Source organism: Aristolochia californica, unplaced genomic scaffold (assembly GCF_029961685.1).
Source record: "Aristolochia californica isolate CCGP_79_NKW_82.1479 unplaced genomic scaffold, dmAriCali1.0.hap1 SCAF_9, whole genome shotgun sequence".
Lineage (NCBI taxonomy): Eukaryota > Viridiplantae > Streptophyta > Magnoliopsida > Piperales > Aristolochiaceae > Aristolochia > Aristolochia californica.
Genome location: NW_027182290.1, coordinates 28,562,217 through 28,573,835, shown reverse-complemented (window position 1 = coordinate 28,573,835; position 11,619 = coordinate 28,562,217). Strand labels below are relative to the sequence as shown.

The window sequence follows — 11,619 nt, the reverse complement described above, 5'->3', positions numbered from 1 at the left end:
ACTCCCAATCAAAACAAATAAAAATTAAACATCATTTTATTAGAGAGTTGGTCCAAACCAAGGTTATAAGAATCGAGTTTGTTTTCATTGAAAATCAATTAGCGGATATTTTTACAAAGCCTTTAGGACTTTACCGTTTTTCTAAGTTTTGAGAAGAGCTAAGCATGAATAAACCACCTTGATTCACTTCAACTGCAAAACTTGAGTTTAATGGAAAGTGAATTACTTTTTTCTGTTAGTATACTCAAAGGGAAGTGAAGTATAAAGTATTTTCTTGTGTTAGTGTGCACAATGAAAAATATAGTGAAAATTGGAGGATGAGTTTATTAATAAAATACTCTGATAGATTTAATTTTATTAAGATAGCTTTTTACTTAAATTTTCAATTAATAAAATAAGATAAATAATTTATAAATTAAGAATAAAATATTAATTTAATTAAATATAAAAATTAATATACCTAAACAAACATGGTTACTTTTATAGTGTCTAGAGCAGTCTAATGCTACTAGCACCAATAAACTTCTAACAACAAGAAGAGAAACATTGGAGGGTATGCCTTATAGTATAATTTACCAAAGGTAAAAACAAAAATATTCACAGATACAAAACCAACTTGAAGGGCTAAACATGGATATAAGGATGAAGCATGCTAAATAAAATCAAAGGAAAGTGAATGCGCATGTTACTTGAAATCGAGGTAATATGATAATCATGAGTATGAGCATCTATCCTCTGACATCTAGCAATGACGTTTGATAGAGACAACGAAAAACAAAAATTATTAAAGAGGTTTGATAGAGAAAAAGGTAGAACATAGGATCCAAAGGAGGGCAGCATTAAAGCCACCACAGAAAGAGAAAATTAAACTACAATAACAACAATCATAAAGGAAATGAACTGCCCATAGGAGGTTCTATCGAGCTAGTCTATCTAAATGCAAGTGAAAGAGGTAATTCAAATTTAGTTCACTTTTTCTGTCGTGCACTACAGACCTGGGCATTTTCGTCCGGTTCATCTCCTACCGATGCCGCTGACATAGACACGGGTCCCAGCGTACAGCAGGGAAACTAGCGAAAGACGCCGGAATTTCCAGGCAGAGGGTGGCTCAGAAGGCGCAATCAGTGGCCGCCAGCTCCACCATAGGTCAATCTTCGTCTCCGGATCACAGCTCCATCGATCCCTTCCTCCACGTCCTCAAGATCCTTCCCTACTCTTTCCTTCGTGCCCCTCGCCTTCTCCTGAAATTTCCCTCTTTTTCCCTTCCCTCGGCAATGACCGTTTTCTATCTCCTCCTGCTTGCTTATTTCGTCGTTGTCTCAGGCATTGTGTACGACATCATCGTGGAACCTCCCAGCATCGGTAGCACTGAGGATCGTGTCACCGGTGCCGTCCGCCCGGTCGTTTTTCTCCCAGGACGAGTAAATGGCCAGTACATAATTGAGGGTCTCTGGTCAGGTTTCATGTTCGTGTTAGATGGGATTGGGATCGTGCTTATGGATCTCGCGCTTGACCGCAACCGTGCAAAGAGTGTGAGGGTTTCGTTCGCATCAGCCGGAATTTCCTCGGTGGTAATTGCGTACGCTATGAGTTTTCTGTTCATTCGGATTAAAATTCCAGCTTATCTCAGATATGTATAGGATGATTTTTATCACAGATTCTGAGAAACGCGTAGATTTATATTTGTAGAAATTCACAGTTCTTGTTTTAGGATGATGACTTCTCCTGTTACTTGGTCAAATGCTTGTTTCAGATTTGGATGATATTAGGGCTTTCTTACGCTGCTGAGTTCTCTTAGTTATCACTGTTAGGTTCATCATTTAGAAACCCTGATATGCATTTCTATTCATTTGCAATTTTGCTTCGGGCCGAACATCCTAGTGTTTGATTCTTTTTGCCAGACCAGGTACACCTGCCAACGTGTTTAGGCAACGCCATGTTTTTTTGGTAATATGGTTACCTTCTTGGTGTGCAAATGGTGCAGTTAATTTAGTGTTTGTTAAGGAATAGTCCCACATGTAAAAGATCTTGAGTTTATTAGTTGGCAGTAGAGGTTTCCTAAGTGGCTAGTCATTTTGGGATAGGCTTTGGATCTAATTTAACATGGTATCAAAGCAAGTACTCGTATGTGGGCATTCTACCAAAATTATCCACATGTCTACACGTGAGGGCCTTCACCCAAATTATCCACGTGCCTACACGTGAGGGGGAGTGTTAAGGAATAGTCCCACATAGATTAGTGAGATAAAAGATTTTAATTTTATTAGTTGGCAGAAAAGGATTCCTAAGTGGCTAGTCATTTTGGGATGGGCCTTGGACCCAATTTAACAGTGTTTTTGCTAAAGTTTTTGAGATCACTTCTTTCATGTGAAACGGCTTTTACACCACACAAGTTCAAACATGGGATTTCACATTTTATACTGCTACTGTTGAAGGGACATTTCGTTATAGATAAGGCATGCTTTTTACATTGTCCTGTAGGCTTACAAACTGATTTTGTATTTTGGCATAACACTTATTGGTGTATACTTAAGAGTTTTTGTCAGGATAACTAGTCAGCATTGAAAATCTGATGCCTTAAGGGTAGCTCACCCCTTGTTTGTTCATTGTCTTGTGGATCAAAGTGCTATCCATACTTAATTGGACCTTGTCTTGTTGTTTCCTACAGTGTGACATGATTTCTTTTGTGCAATAAGGGGGACTTAGTCAGGACCTAGTCAGGATGCTTTTATTTATGATGAAAAGTACATATGGGATTTCAAACTTGTTTGGACATGAAGCAGTACCATTAAGTGAACCCAGTTGGCATTATCACTCCTCCGAGGCTCCCAACAAATCCAGTCACTTGGTTGCTTTTTTAGGACCATTATAATTTGTTGCCATTTGTGGGAAATCTATTTGTGATTAATCAGCTGGAGGAAAGAGAGATTGATAAAAAAGCTTGCTACGAAACTCATGACAGAGAGGTGGGAAATCTTTGACCATTTCGGTACTAGTGCTGGTTTAAGATTCTTTTCATTAATTCAAAGCCTATACTCAAGGGACTTATGTGTCTTTAGCAGAATGAGGTATCACAGTTTTTTGTTGTTAAATTTCTGGACTACCATTTAATGCTTGCTTAATTGAAGGAAGTAATTTTGTTACTGCATGTTTGATGTTACTAACTGGTGAGGTTGGAATAATAGCATATGCAGTTGAAAGGTGGCATGGGTATACCTTTCCAACAGCAATTCTAACAATTTACTGTGAGATAAAGATGTTAACAAGCTTGGGGATTGCCATACTATTTATTAGTGCTTCGAGGACCAGTAAATCTTGCTCTTCCTGTCAGTTTGTGGCGTGGCCATCAATATATTATAGTCTACAACATTTTGCTATGCCATCTGGCCTGACCAACCCACTCAATCCAGTTCCCTTGTGGGTGAGAATAAAAGGTTTGTTTCAACTCTCCAATGGCAAGCCATGTTTGATTTATTTGACTTTCTCCCCCATGGTGCAAAGTGTCACAAGTGTATTCACTCAATCAAAGATTATTATGTAATGGTTTATGTTGAATTTTTGGAAAAGAGAAAAATTTCATTGACTTGATGTAATTTCAGTACATAAGCCTCTATTTATAATAGAGAAAATAAGTAGAATCCAATTACAATTAAACTTCCATTATCCCAATTACACCCAAAGGTAAACACTAAAAGATAAGTCTTAAAATAATTAAACAACTGAACATAAATAAAAGACTAACATAATTGAAACAAGTTTAACTGAGACTCTTCTGTGAGACCTCCTGTGAGACTCCACCATAGAATTCTGGCTCTGTGAGACTTCTTTCTATGAGAGTTATGTGAGACTCTTTTATACTTGCTCTTCAATACTCCCCCTCAAGATGGAGTTTATAACTTCAACTTGCAATGAAAAGGATTCTTGATCTTCAATCTTTATTGTCTAAAACTTCTTCATAGATGTTGAATCTTCATCATCCATTCTTCCCCTTTTTTGAATATTTTGGTCACATAAAAATTACCACAACATGTGTAACAAAATACCTCTTTCTCTTCTTCTACTTCTCCCCTCAAGGTAGGGATAAAAATGACATAGAGACCCAACTTGGACAAAACATAATATGGTAGAAGAAAATCACTCTTAGCTATACGACAAAACTCCATACACCACTCAAAACGACCATATTCAGAAACATACTCCGTTCAATTTTAAAGGCGGAAAAAACAGTCCAACTTTTGGGCTTAACAAAGAGACTTCTCACTTTTTAAAGTTAGCTCAAACACAAATCACCTCTTGGGTGAAGAACAAAAGACTTGACTCAAGTTGGATATTGGGCACACTCCTGTACTTTTTAGGTAATGGGTCTAAGCATTGCACAGAAGTCATAAAAATACAAGATGACAAACTAAAAAAATATTAGAGGAAAACAACTTTAACTGGAAGGAGACGACTATGCAACACTCATACTTCCAAAATCACTTTTTTTTTTTTTTGAAAACTAGGAGAGACTATAACAGTAGAAGTTAATAAACTTGACCAAGTATTAACTTTTTTGTGGTGACCACAATTTTTCGGAGTTAACTGTGCGGAAGATACATAACCAAGTAACAAAAACTACAAACTCGAAAATAATTTTGAAGCAAGATATTGCATACCTTGAATGAGCACATCATGGAGCAATTAAGTCTAACCAAAACTCTCTGATTAAAAGAGAAATTTGGCTAAAAAACTAGGATTCTAGGAGAAAAGGTACTAAATTCACGCCAATACATGGAGGGATAATAGGAGAGAAAATAGGAAAAAAAAAGAGATTTTCGAAAGAACTGACCTTTGGTATTTCTGATATCGATATCTCAAAAAATATAGCTCAGAATCACAAAAGACTTGTTGCTCAAGAAACTAGACTCAAAGAGCTTTAATTTGATACCTAATTTGGTATAAAAAACTTCGCTCTTGAGTTTTTTATGTCCTATTGATTTTCATTGTTATGTAGTTTGTCCCTTGTAAACTCCAATACGAATATATCCTTAAATTTAGATCAAATTGACATGAAATTTTCTTGTTCTGAAACTAGACTTCGATACCTTTTATTCAAGTATAATATTGCTTCACAAAATATAATTATTTTGAGAGAAAAGTCTAATAGATTTTGGATTCTATAATCTAGTGAAACTGAATACTCTTTCTTCTTTGGCCAGCATGACCATTGAACCTTGCGAAATTGATATCTCCCTAAGGAAAACTCAGATTGAGAATTGGTTTGATAAGGTAGAAAATAGACTTACATATCTTTCTTTTGACATATAAATCTCTATATAAAATCTTGTTCTTGATGGCATAAAACAACTCAAAAATTGAAGCTTTCTGCTGCTATTCCAACTTTTCTTGCAGTCTAACCTTTGTTGCTTCAAATATTGATTTTTCTTTGTAAAAAACTTTTATTGCCAAATTTGCATCGATTTCTCTTTGAAGAAAACTCAGATTGCCAAACTTCTTTTTGCGTTGGAAAGTAGACTTGAAGATCTTTTCGTCAATATATAATTTGTAATATGAAAAGCTCAGTATAGAGGTGCGGATGCCAAGAAAACAACGGGTATTGGGACATGACGAAAGAAAAAAGATAGAATATGAACCTAAACTGCTTGAGATGATAGATCAGAAAATGATCACATTATCTGTGAGTTGACCTAGTCAACTCACATAACCCGCGATGATTCCATAATTAATTTTTGGAAAAGAGAAAAACATCACTAACTTGATGTAATTTGAGTACATAAACCTCTATTTATAATAGAAAAAGTAAGTAGAATCTAATTCCAATTATACTACCCTTGTTCCAATTACACCCAAAGTTAAAATAAGTATTAAAACAATTAAATAACTGAACTTAAATAGAAGACTAATATAATTAAAACACGTTTAACTGAGACTCTTTTGTAAGACCTCCTTTTGTGAGATTTCTGTAAGACTCTACCATAAGAATTCTAGCTCTGTGAGACTTTTCGCTGTAAGAGTTATGTGAGACTCTTTCGTACCTATTCTTCAATAGTTTAGAATATCAGATGCCTGGTACAGGAGACCCACTTACTCATGAGGTATTATTTAATGAAAAGCTCAATAAGGAAAAGAGGTGGAGGTTGTTGCTTTTATCAACTTGCTGGCATTTAAGATCTTGATTCAAATACTAATTTTCACTCTCTAAATAAACCAAACAAGACATATTTCATGATTACTCTCGTCCTATCATTAGCCTGTACATCTCAATGTGTAATCTACTTGTAGGACAATGGGCCAGGATTGCTCCTATGTGTTTGTCAGGTCTCATATTGGGACAAGAGGGTGAAACAAGCCTCTTATTCTCACCCACAAGGGAACTGAAAGGAGATGTGCACTCTTTCACTCATCTAGCTATGTTGGTTTGACTTGGGTTAAAAATTATTGAAAAATAGTAAAATCTGATATCTTTGGTGTGATATTACTTTCAAAATTCAATATGTATTGTCCAATGCACAACATATATCAACAATATGAACAGTAGTGCTCCAGATGGTTATGGAGCTGTCATGCACATCTAGGAACTACTTTGCCAGATGTTTCAAATTATATCCCTGGTGCTCGTCATGAACACCTTTAGTTGTTGCAATTGCCACGTTTACAACACCTAGACAAAGGTTAAATAGGATGATGGATACTGTAACTTTCTGTGCAGTACCTTAGCGAGTTTGGTTTATGTTTGGCCAAGATAAGTTTCACTAGCAGCTGCTATCTTGGATCAGCCCTCTTGACTTCCAGCCTTGCATACCCAGCTCCCTTCATGAATCAGGCTTGCATGATTTGCCATTGCTTCTGGTGCCAGTATAGTCTGCCAATTCTTTCTTGTTGGCCTTCATTCTCATCTCTGGCTGTCCTTGTGTGTTTATGCATGAGTGACATGGCTTATAGCATCACAGGTTTACATCCATGCTTTCTTTTGATTGCTGAAGTCATGCTTATGAAGGTCTTGGAATTAGTGTTTGGGCTTCGTTTGAGCTTAAACAGTCACATTTATTATCTTGAACTTTACAGACATTTCTACTTGTGAGTGTCTTTGATCTTCTTGTGTGATGGCTTTTAACTTCTTTGATCTGCTGGCACGCTTTAGGCTTTTAATTTTTTTGGATAATTTTCATACAGTTCTTTAGATATTTTTGAATATAGTAGTTATGTCGCTGTGCATCAAGATGCATTGTGCAAATGCTATCTTTGAAATACAAATAAGCAAATATACTGTTTCCCAAATCCATGTGTTAATACATAACTTTACAGTGAAGCGTTCCAAGTCTAACTGTACTGTATATTGCATAATTCAAATTAGAGACTGATACCTACAGTAGAAAGTAGAAACCTCCATCTAAGATCATTTTTTTACACATCATTAGATTCTGTTGGAAACCAGAATTTGATTACAGAAATGAAATTACAGTAACCCAGAACTACAGCCAACTTTCTTCTTTCAGCTACCTTCTAACTCCAACACTTCACCAGTTCATTCACTTTTCACTCACTCCAGGGTAAACCGAGTGAAAGTGAATTCTGACCCTAAACCTGATTCATTCACTGTCACTCGTTCGCTCGACGCTCTCTGCGTCCCGCTCTCGCTCGACCTTCTCTCTCGGCCCTCTCTGGTTCCCCTCACTCGCCTCACCCTCTCTACCGTAACCTCATCTCACCCTCTCTACCGTAACCTCATCTTGCCCTCTCTACCGTAACCTTGTCTCTCGCCTCTCGCTCTCTGCCAGAACCTCTCTAATTCCCCTCTCTCGTCTCTCGCTTTCTTTTTCCCCTACGAACTTTCTCATAGTCGATGAAGAAATAGCTGTTTTTAAGTTCCAACACAGAGAAAACCCAAAGTGGAAGTAGATTCTGATATACTCAAATCTCCGCTGTCTGAAGTACCAACTGAAATTTCCGCCTACGAAGCTCGATATCTCTGGTTTATGCCAATTGTTGTGCCAATGTCTTCACAAAATGATGCGAACATCTTTTCAATGCCAATCATCTCAATTGATTACTATACGGCTCCTCCGATCCTGGACATAGATATATGCTACAACAACTTTCATGGTAGAGAGTTGGAGAGACTGCTACCTTGTTTTTGTTTTTTTTTTTAAATATTTTTATGATGGTTCTTGATAGTCTATCTTGTGGTTTGATATGCATCTTGTTCCTTTCGTTTGACATTGAAGGTCAAAACGTCGAGGAGGTTCTAGTTATAAGGATTTATGGCTCAACTTTGGCTGGGCAGAAAGCTTGCCTTCACGTTCATCGGGTGAATTTCTTTTCCAACTCTAGGATAGTTGTTGTTCTCTCACACATTAAGACAATGTTGTTTGAACGTGTAGTCCTTTGTTGCAGTCCTTGATTAGGTACAACTTACTATGTTTGCAGTCAGAATACGCTAGTTGTCATTTTTCCCCTACACTATATCTTTCAATTCACTCGTTCTCTGATTCATAATCTCTATACTGAAGTAGCAATTGCTTTGCAATAACTTTTGCCTTATTTATATGTGCGCCATGTTATGAGATATCGTTTCAAAATCCTCAAGATGGTATTACTTGTTTACAGTAGATTTTGTTTGTTGCACTTGTTCATTTATTTTATTCCTGACGGCTCATTATGATTCTTCACAGTTCTTTGAAGAGTATATTTTCTCTTAATCTTTTTCTGAACGCCTGTATTGAAGATTCTACTATAAAAAAGGAAAGAAGTGATGCACATACATAACCAGATCAGCATAAAAAGTATTTATACTGCATTTTTTATTTTTGGTACTAACACAAGAAAGTGTTTTCTAGTATAATTTACATCGAACACACTGACATGAAAATTATTCATTTTCTATTCACTTTCCCTCGGCCCCTTTTAAGTGCACTAACCCCCCCTTAATATCATCACAATTTCCCATTCATTTTGCTGTTGTTTCCTTCATCCTTGATCCCGTCTGTGAGGGATACACCATTTTCAATTCCGTTGGACATTTCTTTGCTGCTTCCTTCTTTTGTAATGGTCGCTTCTTCATCTAACTTCTCTTTGCTGTTCTCTTCAGCCTTAATAACTGCTTCTTCCTTGGCTTTTTGAAGATCTTCGATCAGACTTTCAAGGCATCGCTGGATACTACTCTCTTCTGCTGTGGTGACATAAGATTTAGGCATCAAATTCTCGGCAACATCAGCTGGTGTGATTTTGCATTCACCCAAAAGCTCCCTGACAGTTTCAAAGAGAGGGTGTGAATCAATACTCAGGTAGTTTCTAGCCAGCACTTTAAAAGTCTCAAAGCAACAGTAGGAGAGCTCGATGTGCTTATCCATTCGGCCCTTCCGAATCAAAGCCGGGTCCAGCTTCTCCACATGATTTGTAGTGAAGACGATGATTCGTTCTCCTCCGCACGAAGACCAGAGCCCATCGACGAAATTGAGCAGGCCAGAGAGAGTAACTTTGCTAATGTTATTCTCTTCTTGCTTACCTGGTCCAGAGAGAGTAACTTTGCTAATGTCCCAATAAGGGACTTGGCCGTCGTCTCTATCAGCAGCTTCCGCAGCTCCGTGTTATCCTTGATTGCAGTCAATTCTACATCATAGATATCATAATCTAGATAATTAGCCATTGCTGCGATCATGGTGGATTTCCCTGTACCCGGCGGGCCATACAGAAGGTACCCTCTTTTCCAAGCCTTTCCAATCTTTCGATAGAAATCTTTTCCCCTTCGAAAACTCTCAAGTTCTTGAAGAATCTCCTCCTTCTTCCGGGGTTCCATGGCGAGCGTGTCGAACGTCGCTGGGTGTTCGAACACCACATGGCTCCACACGCTGCTCTTGTATCCGTACCAATTCGAAGTGGGATTGTTCGTATAGAGCTTCCTCTGTCGGGACTTCACCTCGATCTCCTTGCCCTTGTCCCTCACATGCTGGAGATAATCGGTGACGACGAGGCGATGCTTCCGGTCAACGGTGAGCCGGTAAAATCTGGGATCCTCCTGAGCCGGGTACCATGAAATGACGCTTCGATGGGAAGTACTTTTCCGGGAACTCCACCAGAACTTGATGCCACGGAAGTCGTCGGTGACCTGCTGGAAGTCGTCAAGGGAGAGGACGAGATCTTTGCCGTCCTTAACCGCGTCGGCCGTCAACCGCTTGGCCTGCTTGGCGGTGGTGGCGCTCAGGTACGTCTGGATGCTGGCGTAAACCTCGCTCCGCTTCATACGCTCGCCGGAGTATTCTTTGAACGTGATCTCGACGTAGGGGTAGACGAAGCTCCAGATTTTATCAATGTATTTCCGAAGGTACATATGCAGACCGTGGGGAAAATACTGGCTGGCGACTGCCCATAAGAACATTAAACTTGCAGCAGCTGAGCCCAAGCTGCTCCATCCCATCGCGTCCATTGCCATTTTCTTCCTCCCGATAACTTGATAGTCTTCGTCGCAATCTCCTATATAAAGATTAAAAACGCTGAAGACCTGACGGGTCCTTCGGTTTTGCCCGTGCTCATTAAATCATCGACACGTGGTCACCGTGACGCAGAACGACCCCAGTCCAAGTTTTCGTGTGATAGAAATCCGTGCGAGCTGCATGGAAATTGAAAGCCAGTAAGTCTACATAGGCGGCTGAGAAGATGTTGACGACATAAGTCTTTTAATGTTTTTATAAGAATAATATATTTTTTTAAATATTTAATTCTTCTTCCTCCCGATAATTTGATGGTCTTCGTCGCAATCTCCTTCTATTTAAAGATTAAAAACGTTGAAAACCTGACGGGTCCTTCGGTTTTGCGCTCATTACATCAACGACACCTCGTCACCGTGACGCAGAACGACTCAACTCCAAGCCTTCGTGTGATAAAATATGTCTTTAAATCCCACCGATTTGCATCCAAACGGAGGCCGGTAAAATGGGAAAAAACCAAGTTTAAGTGAATGTTCCAAAATAAAAATTATGATATAAATAAAGAGAATATTTAATTTTTTTATAATATACTTAAAAAGAATATATAACTAAAAAGATAATTATTATAAGTGATTTAATGTATTGGATTAAAATATATTAATAAAATAATTAATAAAAGACTATATTATATTATTTATTGATTAAATTTTATTATAAATTAATATAATAATTAAATGTGACTAGAATAAATTATAAAAAATAAAAATAAAAATAAAATAACAACATAAGTAAATATTATAAATAAATAAATTATTTTTTAAATCACATAAAATATATTTTAACATTAAAAATCACTAATTTAATACAGTAATAAAAATAAATAAATTATTTTATCAATAACATAATTTATATTTTTACGTATTATTAATTAATAATATATTACCAATAAATTTAAAACCATTGTTTTAATTAATTATAGCAATGGGATAATTAAACCAAAACAATATATCAAATGTTTACTTTAAACATATTTTAATTGTGACTATTAAATCACTAATTTAATACAGTAACTACAAAATGAATATACTAAATAAATAAAAATAATTATTTTATAAATAACAAAATATAAATTATTTTATAAAATAAATATAATGAAACTATGATGCAGGTTTAATTTTTCCTAACTTAGGAAAAA

The 11,619-nt window shown here is 36.9% G+C and overlaps 2 pseudogenes; one reads left to right on the top strand and one right to left on the bottom strand.

Moving 5' to 3' along the window:
- Positions 1 to 1,037: 1,037 nt before the first annotated feature.
- On the top strand, positions 1,038 to 9,212 carry LOC137940722 (uncharacterized; annotated as a pseudogene).
- Positions 8,934 to 10,429, bottom strand: LOC137940721 (AAA-ATPase ASD, mitochondrial-like; annotated as a pseudogene).
- Between the last annotated feature and the right edge of the window lie 1,190 nt (positions 10,430 to 11,619).